The sequence below is a fragment of the Hippocampus guttulatus genome, chromosome 7 (genome assembly GCF_054856545.1).
Source record: "Hippocampus guttulatus isolate MCC_2025c chromosome 7, RoL_Hgut_1.0, whole genome shotgun sequence".
Lineage (NCBI taxonomy): Eukaryota > Metazoa > Chordata > Actinopteri > Syngnathiformes > Syngnathidae > Hippocampus > Hippocampus guttulatus.
The window spans coordinates 13,646,922-13,662,832 of NC_141267.1; positions in this window are offsets into that span (position 1 = coordinate 13,646,922).

Genomic DNA, 15,911 nt, shown 5'->3' on the forward strand with positions numbered 1-15,911 from the left:
GGGAAACAACATAGTTTGAGTCAACAACATTGTTGACTGCAAACACAACAATTGAGCTGTCCTGGTTGGTCCACTAACAGCAGAAGTTAAACCAATGAGACCGTTTTTTTCCCAACATTGCTGTGATGTGAGAGATCATCAAATCCATGATGTATTTTTGTTCATCTATCCATGCCAGCAATGTAGAGTGACAGGTAGAAGAAGAGTGTTTAATCAGCCTGCCATACATGTTTTTGGAATGTGGGAGGAAACCGGAGTACCCGGAGAAAACCCACACAGGCCCGGGAGAACATGCAAACTCCACAAAGGGAGGCCGGAGCTGGAATTGAACCCGGTTGCTCTGCACTGTGAGGTCAACGCGCTGTGATAGACTCCAGCACCCCCCGCGACCCTTGTGAGGATAAGTGGATCGGAAAATGGATGGATGGATGGTATTGGACCATGTGGCTAACAGGGTTGTATTTTTTGCTGATGTATAACCAACTCAAATAGCAGAGAACTGTTTCTCGAGAAAATCTATTTATTTATGTAATAGCATTGGCCAAACCCAGTTAGAAAGTCCTGGAATTATTATTATCAATGATCGTAATTTAAAATTCAAATGGGTAAAACAAAGAAAACACCATTCATTGATGAAAGAATCATTTGGAGTACTGCAACGAAAGGCAAAAAGAATGGAAACCCCAGCCTTTAATTTGACAAAAAGTACAGATACTTAGAAATACGTGGTGCAAGGCGGTCTCCAATTTCCCACATCACATACATGACTGTCTACATCATCCGCAAGGGAAATCTTGCAGTTTAAAGTGTAGAAACGCACTTTGTGCATAGCAAGCTCATCTCTCCTGGTGCTCTTCCACCGACGGTATTTTGTCTGTGTCTATGTATTGTTAAATATAATACTTTCACTCACTGATATTGGTCAGGAGTATCAAAAAAATAAATCATGGCAGCGGAATCCAGATGCATTGTTGATATAATATGTGTCTTTCACTAGTACCTTTAAATGTGCACAATCAAAAGAAGCCCCCTGGCGTCAACGCTCATTGAAGGTCGAGGCCCCAAACTTCCCTCTCACCCCTTGATCTTTTACCGTAAGTGGGATCCATCTTGAGCCGACAGTGAGGCAGCCGTCATGCGCTCTTTTGATTCTCATGTCACATTCCTCACCTGGACCACAGTCCTCGCCCTCCGACCTTCCCGTCAAGACAGAAGATGAATGCGAGAAGGCTCAAGATGGAGTTTAATGGCAAGCAAAGCCAAAAACATGAATGTGGTAAAGAAGAGTCGTCATCTCTATGACATGGATAAATAAAGGTTCGCTACGCTAGAAAGGTGGACTTTCTGAGAGCAATATAATGAAATCTGGCACTGGAACATATTGAGTTGAATATCTACTTTCTTCTATTTTGTGTTACTTCTGCCTTGGAGGGACATAGGGAGCCAAAAAAAGATGTTTATATTGGACATTCTGATTACTAACTGTGACTTCCCAACAGTAAGTCTACTGTCATCGAAAACTGTCCCATACTCAAAATTGAATATCAGACATTAAAACCCCCTCCGAGGATGGTTGCACCACTAAATCTATTCAGTTCGGGCCAATGATAATCCATTAAAGTCCGAGTTATTAAAGTTATTTTTCCACTGAAACTGGACGTATGATTTGACATGAATAATCTTGAGAATTTAAACGTATGCATTATTGTGTACTTTAGTGGTGTTCAAAATTGTTTCGCCTTGTCAGAGGTCACTGTTCAGTAACCCTTGTAGAGAGAGAGTGTGTGTGCGTGCGCGTGCGCGTGCGCGTGCGCGTGTGTGTGTCAGACCCATAGCTTCCACAGAAGCCCAAGTCAGCCAAGCTATAAGTCCGAGCGGCCCACGAAGGAGTCTCCATCCGAAGCCATGCGAATGTTGATGCTGTTACTGACCCTTGTAAGTCTTCCTCCTTTCTTTCCAGCTATTACAACATCGACTGAATTTACGAGCTTAATTTTAGTTATCTATATAAGGAATGTGAGAATGCTATTTTTTTTTACCTTACACGGAAATCATGTCTTCGCCTCATGTAGACTTTTGCTACTCTTCGTCATCGTTTTAGGCAGTGCCTGTCCTAATAATATTGACTTTGTTATGTTTGTATTAAACAGCAGGTAAGTAACATATTTTCCACATCAAACTTGACAGATTCAACTCTTTGTAGAAATGTTATGTTCTCGACAAGTCATTAAAAAAAATCCTACCTTGAAAATATTTAGGAATGGTGTTGTCAGGGAGCTATTAAGTCAAGAAACCGAAAAGTAACTTCATTAAAATCCGCTTTTCAAAATACAATTTTTTCCAAATAAAATCCTGTTTTGTCCTGTCATTTTATTTTGACCGATTCAAACCATTCCAACTGTTCAGCTTGTTCCAACCACAAAATTGGTTTTCAAGATTTCAAAATAAAAGCTAAAAGTTATTTCTTTCCTCTAATTTCTACATATTCTATTTTCAATCTTTAACTAAAATATACAATAGCTCCATTTACATTTGCAAATTGTATTCGCTAGGTGCTGTTTTATTTCATCTTTTTCCACATGTTGTGTTAGTAGATGATGTAAACAAACAACAACAGTTTTCTACCAGCCATAATTCGTCTGTTGGTGAGTAGAACACATTCAGAAGAATCGGATGACCACTTTTTATATGTAGTGGGTGCATCCAATTTTTAGCCACTTAATGTACAGGATGGAACGATATTGTTTGGAAACTATTCGGCAACAAATAAAGTGATTTTAAATTAAACTAACTATACAGTGTTAAGGTTTGGAAAGGTTGAGGACCGAATTACAGGAAAGCAGTGAGCCAATACAGGTGTGCTCTGAAAAAGTCTTTAATTTTAAAAACATAAATAAAAGAAAATGCAGGACGTATGAATTTCTGAGAAACTGAATGAATCGGGGAAAAAAAAATTATTAAAAGAAGCAAACCCTCAGACTGAACTCACTAGGATATGTAGTAAAATCCAACAGGAACTACATACAGAAATAAAATGATCTAAAAGTAAACTAAGAAGACAACGAGGAAACACCTGGACAAGACACAAGTGGGTACGGGAGCGGATCGCAAGACATAAGGTAGACGAGCGTAGCTGGACATAAAATCTTAAGGAGCCAGACATGAAACAAAAGCACGAGACAACAAGACATTAACATGGAACAAAACGAAATACAATCGATACAAAAGCACAAATCATAACCAACACAACAGAATGACTTTGTTTTGCTCATTTGTGTCCAACTGTGTGTTTTATGTTGCATTCAGGGGACCCTTCAGCAGATGATTCATGTGCTGGGAGGTCCTACACTGGTCAAACGGGAGTGTTTCCATGACGACCTCAGCTGCTCTGCTTTGACAGGCACAGAGGTGAGCCATGAAACTCTTGGAAAGTGTCATTTTGTCTCATGCATCGGGTACTACAACATCCATTTGATAGTTACTGTGTGTGTGCACGTGTGTGTTGGATGTGCTGTTTATTCATGACATGTTAGTGCAGAGGGACATGACTTCACAGTTACCATCTCGGAGTGTCTGCAAGTGTTTGAGATGGCAGAGCTCCTGTCTGTCTGTGTGTCTGGAAAGAGTTTATCTCAGGCGATTTTGACATTCTGAAAAGCAGTTTGTTTTGGACTCTAACTGCACCTCATATGCACATGCAAGGAGGTTTTTTTTTAAATCTCACGATTGATGAAAAGACCCTCTGTATGGCTCGGTAATATTCCCAAAGTTGTCCTTTTCACGTTGTGCTGACTTGTAACATTGTAAGATATTTTGGGGTAGTACAGTGCATTCTGTCGTGGCAAATACATGTTATATTCAAAGCAGTTGTTTCTGACTGAGCAATGATGAAAGAAATGTCTTAAAATGATCTTTGTGCAAGTATAAGGAGTCACTGTTTACCAAGCTTTATGGCGTTTCGGTGCATATTTTAGATGAACATGTATCTCACGGCGCACCACCAAACAAAAATGCCACAAAAAGTGGATACAGTTAGTTCTGTTTTATGTTATGGATGCACTTCCATCCATTTTCTGAACGGCTTTATCCTCACAAGGGTCGCGGAGGGTGCTGGAGCCCATCCCAGCTGTCTTCGGGCGGGGTAGGCGGGGGACACCCTGAACTGGTTGCCAGCCAATCACAGGGCACACAGAGACGAACAACCACACTCACACCTAGGGACAATTTGGAGTGTTCAATCAGCCGACCATGCATGTTTTTGGAATGTGGGAGGAAACCGGAGTACCCGGAGAAAACCTACGCAGGCCCGGGGAGAACATGCAAACTCCACACATGGAGGCCGGAGCTGGAATTGAACCCGGTACCTCTGCACTGTGAGGTCAACACGCTAACCACTGGACCACCAGGCCGCCCTCCGTATATACTTTATAAGCATTGCTTCTGCCATGTTTGGCTTACAGAATGAAAAGTTAGAAATGTCTGTGTGAGTGATACTGGTGACTAAGTAGCAGGATCTCAGGCACTGTCGCAACAACAGTGGAAGTTGAACACATGAAAGATGACATAATTTGGAGTGCAGTACCTGCAAAACTATGACGTGCAAGGCATTATTTATTCCTGCAATGGAGGTAAACGTATCTTCATTTACTTTTTGTTGGTGTCCCCAAAGTAGTTTTACTTTTTACCACACTGTGGTAAACTTCACCTGATACATGTATGACTATGACTTTACTGTACATTGATTATACAGGTCAGAAATTCATTTTTTATCCTGGAATTCACTTGTCATTGTTTTGAAATTAGATAATACAGTTTGTCACGCTAGTTGCTATCGTTAGCAGCTTGTGGCTAGCCACTGGAGCTCTGAGCGATAAGTTTGGGTAAGTTCGTGACAGGGGAATATTTTTCAAAGGCAAAAAAAAAAATGTACACAATGGCCTTTAATGCTACAACCGGACACTGTTCTTACCGATCCCTTTTTTTACAAACCAGACTTACTCAAGTACAGCAGACAAAGCAGTAAAATTGTTTCAATGTTACTTCTGGTCGATGAAGCCGTTTGAATTGTTGAATTAGTGCATGTAAGTCTTATTCCATGACCGTAATATTAATTCAAGTGCCGTGTTTTGACGAGTGCCGGCACACATACTATATTCTTGTAAAACACATTCTTGGGTTTGATGCCACTTTAAGTGATACTCTTTTTTTTTTGTGTCCAACTTTTTCAGGAGTTTGGCATGTTCAATCAGGTGACGACTCCATCATCCAACATGACCCAGATATTAGCTGGATTTCAAAACTCTGAAGGTGTGAACATACATGCTAAATCCACTGAGATGACCCCAACGGATCTAGGAACCTTCCAAATGAAATCTCTGAGTAGGGAACAAAAGAAAGATAGCAATAATGAACCGGATGCTTTATTAATGCATCCCCTATGGAGAGGGACGGCAACTCTTTCATCCAATCAGGATTTAACGCAAGTTCTTCTTCCATCTGGTGCACCTGAGAAGGACATGTCGCCCTTGGAAAATTACGGAACAGCTACTTCAAGTCCTGGCGTTCAACCAGAACGGCCTACAGTGTCAGGTCCCTCATCAGAATCAACAAGTTCAGTGAGCTCTGCACAAGTTAGAGACACCACCATGAACTTTGGGAATGTGGCTACCAGCAGCCATTTATCAGCTGAAGATGGAGAATCGTCACCTCCAACAGAGGAACCGCTAGTCTCTGCTATCTCGGTCTTCAGAACAAAAGGAGGAGAAATGTCTCATGAGAGAAAGGCAGAGGAGCATTTGGATGTCCCAAGCCTAAATGTGTCGACTCCCACTTCCAGCAGCAGCGAAGCAGGAAGTACACTTGGAGGAGAAACGGTGGTTGAGGAACAACCCAACAAGAAAGTGGAAGAGAAGCGGGACACAGAAACTGAAAAAAGACTGCAAGAGCTTCCTGGAACAGACAGCGATGAAGACTTGAGAGGAAAGAAGGAGGAGGAAGAAGTCAGTAATCATAGTCAACATTCTGAGGAACATGAGCCGCCAACTGACAATATTACTCCATTGATCCCTGGAAAAGACCTCCAATCAGAGCATGAATCGCCACTGAATGCTCCTACAACGATTAACCAGCATCCTCAACACACATCCGATGGACAACAACTCAGAGCAGGGCCCCAAGGTCAAATGGTAATTTTATGCTTTGTACTATTATTTCATTTATGGATGGGAGAGTGAAAAGGATTTCTGTTTGAAAGGAACTACTCTACTGTACTTTGAAGAGGAATATCTTGTGTGTGTGTGTGTGTGTGTGTGTGTGTGTGTGTGTGTGTGTGTGTGTGTGTGTGTGTGTGTGTGTGTGTGTGTGTGTGCGTGTGTGTGTGTGTGTGTGTGTGCGCGTGAGCAGGGAGCGAGCAAGAGAGAGGTGGTCAATGGCCCCCTCCCACGGCTAAATGGTGGTATTTCACCTTAGATTAAAAAAAATGAATCTAAGTACAATGCGTGTACTGTATATATATCCATCCATCCATCCATTTTCCGAACCGCTTGATCCTCACTAGGGTCGCGGGGGGTGCTGGAGCCTATCCCAGCCGTCTTCGGGCAGTAGGCGGGGGACACCCTGAATCAGTTGCCAGCCAATCGCAGGGCACACAGAAACGAACAACCATCCACGCCCACACTCACACCTAGGGACAATTTAGAGCGTCCAATCAACCTGCCATGCATGTTTTTGGAATGTGGGAGGAAACCGGAGCACCCGGAGAAAACCCACGCAGGCCCGGGGAGAAAATGCAAACTCCACACAGGGAGGCCGGAGCTGGAATCGAACCCGGTACCTCTGCACTGTGAAGTCGACGTGCTAACCACTGGACTACCGGGCCGCCTACTGTATATATATTTCAATAATATACACGTACGTGATGGAAATAACAGTCTGTTGCAATTTCTGTTATTGCAACTAATAGTAGTAGTGGTGAGCAACACAAAATATACAGTATAGTCAAGTGTATGCTGCATTTCCCCTTGACGGACTGTAATAATAAGTAAACGTTTTGAAAGGAAGGAAGGAAAAAAGAAAGAGAAATATTGTTGCTGCTGTTATTTTCATTCCTAAACTATTGTTTAATAATGACACTATGATAATATTATATGTAATGTATTAGTAAGACATTTCAATTTATTTTCTGTAAATACTATTGTAATCACCAATAATCATTTTTTTTACACTTATTAATTGTATTGTGTGTGTGTGTTTTTTTTTTCTTCAGGGTCCACCAGGTCTACCAGGACTTCCAGGACCAAAAGGAGACAAAGTGGGTGATGGATTAAAAACATTATGTTTTATCTAACTAATTGTAGAGTGACTCACGCACCTGATTTTCAGTGCGGGCAGTATAGGTTTAGTTTCCCCTCAGTGTCAGTTTGATTCTGTCTTGGAATTTACTGTATGTGGTAATAATTTACAGTTTACATACTGAATTTGCGCTGTGTCATTATGCAAAATGTACAAACAATGGCAATAATTGAGTGCATAATGTACTTTCTTTTTTTCCCCCTCTTAGGGTTATCAAGGCATGACGGGAAGAACTGGACAGACTGGACACATGGGCCCCGTTGGTCCACCTGGGATGCCCACTATTGTTGTATTTGAAACATCTGAGGAGGAGTGGGAGGTATTCAAGCTTAAAACTGCTTCTGTTGTGCTGGATAGTAATGTGAGCCACTCATGATGGCAGCTGGAAGAATGAGAGTTATTTCGTCTCATTTCCTCATAGAAAAAAAAAAACATTAAGCTGATTTCTTCATGGCCGGTTTGTGTTTAACTTGAGAAAGTGAAACAACATGTTTTCTATTATTTGTTTATCGTAATTCTGCATGTTTGTTTTTTATTTAACCTCAGAAGCTTAAGGGGCCTTCAGGACCTCCTGGACCTCGTGGAAATATGGGACCAGTTGTAAGTAGCCTTATAAGAATGTATTTATTTAATTATAATGTGTCCTTGACTTGTGAGTATTTGTTATATCTAATACCAACTTTACTTTTTAAAATGAAAAGAAATGCATTAATTTAGTGTTTGATGGTATTTACGTTTTTTATATTCTGAATTTACTGTTTTAACTGACTGTTTTTGCACGTCTAATGTTTACTCCATGTGCAGCACTTTGTGTGCTGCGAAGGTTGGTTTTGATGTGCTCTAGAAATAGAGTTGAGTTGAGAACCAATTCTCTGCTTTTAACTTTGGGAGAAATCTTTGAAGAAGAAACTTTTCTATTCCCCAAAGCCTTACTTGGCTCAGTTTGGAGTGGAAGAATTTTCAAATCTCTGAAAAAAAAAAATCATAACACAGCTATTTAAAAGATGAAGAATGTGTCTAATTTTTTCTCAAAGGGGTTACCTGGAAATCCTGGGAAGAAAGGCCGGAAAGGAATTCAAGGAAAAATTGTAGGTAACACTTCAAATAAAATAATCATTCAAATAAAACTGTCTTATATTCACAACCTCAGTCATATTTTGCGCTTTGTGCCTCAGGGTGTCCCCGGGCCACAAGGTATGCCAGGGCCACAGGGTCGGCCAGGCAACGATGGAACTCCCGGGGAGAATGCAGAACCAGGACCCACAGGCTTGCCCGGAGAACAGGTATCTCTCCGAAACAAGTAAATGAGATTATCGTGTTGAAAATGGGCACTTCGGTATTATGCTCCAGGTTACCTACTTTGTCAAGATGAATTTGACATTTTTGTTTTCAATGTATTCCCTTTTTTAGGGACCCCAAGGCTACAATGGAGATCAAGGCAGCAAAGGGGAGCTGGGTGAGTGGGTAAGAATGTCTTGAACTTCCAGCGTTCAAAGAGTTCTCACAAAAAAGGATGAACCACCTGAGAACTGTTACTTGTTTCTCGGAGATGTGTATGATGAGACAGCAAAAATAATGCCTTTTATTGACTTTTGCTGATTAATAATGTGCTTTCATTGCCTTCAGGGTTATGAAGGGGAGCCTGGACCACAAGGCAATCGAGGTCGAAAAGGAAACAAGGTTGAAGAGAATATCCACCACACACTTATGTATTGCAGTGATTCGGTGAATGTCATCTTTCATTTATTGTAACCAGGGGAATAAAGGTGTCAGAGGTATCGTTGGGATTCCTGGTTACTTGGTAAGACAACTTTCAACAGTTATGTGCTTAAAAGACATAGTGTGATTTTTATTTTATTTTTTTAAACGATTGAAAACATCTCCCAGCTGTCTCAATAACATGTCTGCGGCATGCTTTGTAAAAAATCCCCAGAGAATCAAGAATTATAGCACACTTTACACATCATGATGCTTGCTGAAATTAGCCCATTTGAGATGTTTTCCGGAGGAGGGAAGTCAAGTGGCAGGAGCAGAGACCAAGAGCGGGGGGGGCCAAAGAAGCATTTTTGGTTGTTTAATTTTCACCTCCTCAAACCATTTTCTCATATTGGTACATTCTAGATACTTCACTATGCATTTCTTAAAAGATACATTACGCTATATGAGTAACCTAATAATTTGTAGTGAATAAAGGGTAGGACTAGATAGGTGCTCTGCTTCTTCCTACTCACTTTGAACATATAAACTGTGCTGAACTAAGACATTTGTAGATGATCCTTTCCGTGTTTTTCATTTTTTTAGTTTTGTATCATTCTTGCGTGTTTATATGTCCAATGAGTCAAACAAAATCCTGATCGGTCTTTTCTTTGAAGGGAGCAGCAGGAGCGAGGGGTCCTCCAGGTTTCCCCGGAAGATCAGGACCCCGGGTCAGTGACAACTGGAACATATAATGAGTGAACTTTTCAAACATGTATTGCCAATGACGGCGGCCCGGTGGGCCAGTAGTTAGCGCGTCGACCTCACAGTGCAGAGGTCCCAGCTCTGGCCTCCCTGTGTGGAGTTTGCATGTTCTCCTCGGGCCTGCGTGGGTTTTCTCCGGGTACTCCGGTTTCCTCCCACATTTCAAAAACATGCATGGCAGGCTGATTGAACACTCTGAATTGTCCCCAGGTGTGAGTGTGAGCGTGGATGGTTGTTCGTCTGTGTGCCCTGTGATTGGCTGGCAACCGGTTCAGGGTGTTCCCCGCCTACTGCCCGAAGACAGCTGGGATAGGCTCCAGCACCCCCCGCGACCCTTGTGAGGATACGCGTATTGGAAAATGGATGGGTGGATATTGCCAATGACTGGATTGGCTGCGGTTTTTACTCTCTGTTTTGTTGCTTTTATTTTATGTTTTTTTTAGTGTTTGTGTGAATTGCATTTTTTTTCCTTTCGCAGAAGTGCATTTATAATAACAGTTGTTCTGTATTTTATACAGTACATGATCAGGAAAAAAATATGCTTTTGAATGTTTCCAGGGACCGACTGGTGCAATAGGCTTTGGCGGACCACCAGGCCCACGTGTACGTATGTAAAAAAATGAAGTGGGAATTAAGTTCTTCTTCTGCATTTAACATAGTGTTAAATAGACTGTCCTCTATTAATAACTATGAGATAATGTGACTTCATAGGGCAAAATGGGCCCAAGAGGTGGAAAAGGTGTCCCAGGAGTAAAGGGACCTCCTGTAAGTTCACAACCAGAAGTCTTAATATTAGTCAGAAAACAGAAATGATTGGTCAGATATTCATGAGGTGACTGTTTGTTTTCAGGGTCAACAAGGTGAAATTGATCTTAGAGGAGCAGTTGGACCACAGGTGATGAACCAAAATGAACATTTTGTTAATAGATTCTTAATCCTGTCAAACAACAGCACATAGAACTCACCTATCGCTCAATGTTTTGTCTTTAGGGGGAGCCTGGCCCTGTCGGAACAGTTGGATTTCCTGGAATACGTGGACCTCAGGTAAAACTAAGATGTACAACCATATTCAGTACACTGATTTGGACTTACAGTGAATCCTCTCAGCAGCAGTCTTTTCCCATGATTCTCAAATTTTGGTACTTTGAAGGATGGAAGGATGGCTCAAAGTGTCGAGGCAATATACACGCATTGTCAAATCTTGCTCATCCCAGGGACTAAAATAGCAGTGGTTTTAACCGTCATACAAGTATGAAAAGAATAAACCAGCCGAAAAAGAATACATTACTACTGCACGATATTTTTAAAACACTCCTTGCGACCAACGCAGATATGCGGCTTTGGGCGCGGTTGTTTTCACACAGACATTACCGATCTTTGCAGTCTCGAAGGGTCCACTTCACAGTAGCGATTTTATGTGATCGCTCCGGTCAACTTGCGCATTTTGATCTTCCGCATGGATTCCAGTGAATCTATTTCCCCTTCCACAATCTCAAAGACACACCTCCTGACTTTAAATGGAATGATTGGCTGGGAAGCAAGTCGGCTACATACACTCCCACAACAGCGCAAACGCCCCTTTCTAAATGTGTTCATCTACGAAAATATCAGTAGGAAAACTCAGGTTTGTGAAACTTCAAGAGCATTCAAATTTAGTGGTTCCGCTGTACATCAACGGAACATGTAATTCAATATTATGTTTCTAACTTTGGGTTTTTGAATTACAGACAATCCATGTGAGGCGTCTTTATTTTAAGTTATACCGTGGCACTTTTTGTCTTTTATTTTAATTAATTTTTAAAGTAAAATTTTTTTCCCCAGGGGAACCCCGGACCTGTTGGACCTCCAGGTCCAAAGGGAGACCCTGTGAGTATAGCAACCCAAACTGTGATAATTAATTTCCAGTCACCATATACGTACAGTATGAGTCACTGTGCTTTTTTTAGGGTGGTCCTGGAGATGAAGGAGACATTGGGGAACCTGGACCTGATGGTCTTTATGTAAGATAACAAGACAGTTAAATAAACTTTAATTCATTCATTCGTTTTAAGACAACTGTGGTTTTCACGTCATTTATTTCAGGGAGCCAATGGGAATGCAGGATTGCCTGGACCCTCAGGTGATCCCGTAAGATTATTTAAAGCAATTTCACTATTGACTAAAATGTTTAAAGTTATGTCATTTTCATGTTCTGTTTTAATGTTTTTGTGTTTTGCTAAAAAGAACCACCCTTTTTTTTTGTCTCTCGTTTTTTGTGTGTGTTGGGAATTATCCAGGGAAATAAAGCCACGCGTGGTCAACGAGGTGATCCAGGATTTAAGGGAGACGTGGTAGGTTATTGTTTCAGATCCTGGATTCCTGTTTTACTATTCCAGTAATTCCTTAACTCATTCAGTACCAGCCAATTCTGGACCAAGTCTGAAAAGACGTTTAAAAACGTCTTTGGGAATGAATGAGTTAATTGACTGACAAGCTTGATAAATGTTCAACATCTTTTGTTCTGTTTTTGCGCAGGGGCCACCAGGGCCTCCGGGTAAACCGGGATATAAGGGACGTCGGGGCCCAATGGGACTTGAGGGAATTGGAGGGCCAACGGGACCAGCAGGACTTGATGGACCCAGCGTGGGTATAAACTGACAGATGAAATTGTGCAATGTTCGAGTTAGAAACTCTAAAACAATCAGTTTTTTTCTCCAGGGAATTGATGGTATCATGGGAGAGGAAGGCAAGCAAGGCAAGGATGGGTCGAAGGTCTGTTGAGGGAAGTTGTGCAACTCATGACTTCATGGACATGTTTTGCATGACCTTAATTAAGCTAATGTGTGTATTTGCAGGGAGATAGGGGGCCTACGGGCATTCAGGGAACTCCTGGAACACGAGGAGACAAGGTTGGACAATGAATAAGTCAGCTGAAATATTAATCATGTTTGTATGAAAGACAGCCAATTTTTGTGTGACATTTATTTGACAGCAATGCAACTGAGGGAATTGCACGAACAATGGATGCCTTAAATGACTTAGTTGAATGTAGTTTGAGCAAAATTATACAGTTAAATAATGATGAATGTAAACAGCTCTGCTTTATATAATTGTTTTGAATTGATACGTCCCTGTTTCGTTGTTCCCCAATCATTTCTGGCCACAAAAGGACAACAGTTGAACTTCTCAATAAATATGGAACAATAAATCATGTGAATGTTTCTCAAAGGGTCGAGAGGGTCGCTCAGGATTTTCAGGAATGCCTGGCTTTTCTGTGAGTACAACACACCGCAAAGCATTGTTTTTCTTCAGGCATTTCTTTATTGTCAAATAGAAGTTATATTTGGTTGTTTTGGTTCTATTTTCTTGCAGGGACAGACAGGAAAATCTGGAGAACAAGGGCATGAAGGAGAACCTGGTATTAAGGTTCTTATGTGTCTCAACTTCTTATTCCGAGCTTCACTCGCACACTTAAAACAATGATTTTGTCAAAATGCAATTCTTTCAAAACAAACATGCATGTTAGGTTAAAGACACTAAACTGTCCACATGCGTGCATGTGAATCTGATTTGTTGTTTTTCTCTGACACTATATGTGCCCTGCAATTGGCCAACAACTCTGTGCTAATGACATTTTCTATTCTTAAATAACCCGCAACGGCATCACCACATTTACGTGAAACCAGTGGTGTAAAAAGGTTGGGGACCACTGTACTACACTAAAAATATCAATATCACTAATCGACTTTTACTCATCTTTCATCACATTAGCATTAGCTACAAAAAAAAAAGATCCCTTGATCCGTACTGCAGACCTTTGTTTCCTCTTGAAGAAAAATTGTTTCCTTAAAAACAGCCACACATTGAAAATTTAATTTAGGCGACCCTCATCCTGATCCCATTGATCCATTCAGCCCAGCGTGCTTTTTGTAGTTTTTTGTGCTGCAAGGCATTTCGAGTCATAAGCATACCAGAGGTTGTACGGTGTATTGGAAAATGGCAGAAAATTAAAATAATAATAATAAAATTGTATCCTGCTTTGAGGGATTAGATTTATTCCAATTTCGGAGAGATTTTATTTAATTACAAAGCGATATTTTTTCTACATTATTTAAAGCTTTCTTGATATATGATCATATAAAATACTGTATAATAAAAATATGTATAAATAATAGAATTATAAATCTGCATCATATACTTTATTAGATTATTTACAGTATGCATTTCATAATAGTTATAAATGCTTATGGACTTCAATTAACAAAACCAATATAATATGACATGAATGTTGGATTTTTTTTTTTTTAATTAATTCATGCATGTGTAACATTTCTGTCCAGGGAAGGCCAGGAGTACCAGGTCAAAGTGGGCCAAAAGGCCTCAAGGTAATCTTGGTGACAATTGACAAGAGTTTATGATTAGAATGAAGTCTTCTAATTTCCTCTTAAGAAAGGATTGGTTTCCCTTGTTAGGGTTTACGAGGTTATTCGGGAGCTGGAGGACAAGATGGAATTGATGGAGCCATGGTAAAACCAGTCGCATTTGGATTGCTTTCCATTGAATTGGTCTTATAATAATCAATGACAAGATTTATTTCCCTTAGGGAGCTGTTGGTACAAACGGGATAACCGGAGACACTGGATCTCCAGGTCCAAAAGTGAGTTTATTGTCCTGAAATTAAGAGCAGTGTGCCAAACCATGAAATGAATGTTCACAACGAATGTGAAAATAGTCTTAATCCATGCTAACATTTGCCAGGGATTTTCAGGGAAGACAGGAGCAAGTGGCCCACAGGGACCTGTAGGGATGAATGTGAGTACAGTAATGTGCAATTTTTACATTCACATTTCACCATCCCGGCTATGTAAGCATGCAATATTTATTTCCAGGGAGAAGCTGGAAGTACAGGACTGAATGGAATACCCGGGACAGTGGGAAAGAGAGTGAGAAACTACACTACTTGGGATCCTAAATAACAAATTGGTTTGAAAGGGAGACGATGTTACATTTTGTTGAAAATATTGTTCTAGGGGACGAAAGGGAAACAAGGACTTAAGGGACGAGTAGGGATGGAAGGAGACAAGGTAATTCAAACCAAGTTCACTGCATTTAGATTTTATTTCTCCGTATCGTGATTGAGTTGACATTATGCTTCATTTCAATGCTTTTTTTTCTTTGTTGGGAAGGGCAAGAGAGGTGAAAAGGGGCCAAGAGGGAAACCTGGTCCTTCAGTAAGCATCTATATAGTGTTATTTTCAAATGTATTAGCAGTATACTGTAGTTTTATCATGTGTATTTTCCATTTTTTATTTTTTCAACTTTATTTTTGAAAAAAACAATTACATCATGTAAGACATTGTCTTTGCTGCGTCTTCATGAACATCACATCCCAATATCTTTCAGGGCAAGATGGGCATGGCAGGACCACGAGGACACACAGGACCTGCAGTATGATAATCACCAACTATTCATAAAAAAAGAAATTCTGTATTCATTCTAATTTGGCACTTTGTAACAACACACTTCTCTGTGGTGTGTCTTATTTACATTTATTTTCTTTTACTTAAAATATTTAATTCTATGGATATATTGTTTTTTTTTAATTAAATGCAATAATTTCCACTTGTATGTAGAAAATCATACAGTATACTGTGTAACAATAACAATAAATCCTTTTGGGTTTTCCTCTAATCGCAGGGTACACAGGGTAACATTGGACCATGGGGTGAGGTTGGTCCACGAGGCCATCCAGGTGAACAGGGGTCGCGAGGAGCTGTTGGCCCCACTGGTGTCATAGGCTATCCTGTAAGTCTGTTTTTTTACACTTGACATTAGAATTTCACTGAGCATTTTAAAAACTGGTGATACATTTGCATTTTAATAGTTCAAATGTTTTTTTATTTCATTAAAACCAATGGTTCAGTGCACTATAGTACCATTTGTTAAATGTCTACTGTGCATTCAATTGTCGCCTCTCTATTAACATCTATGAAAAAGGAAATGCCAGAAAAATGTGAAAAAGAAAAATTTCATAAGTAGAAGCATTCCATTTCAAACATACAGTAAAAATCTAGGAGGCAGGAAGCAGAGTGATGTTTTATTCTTTTATGTTAAGGGTAAAG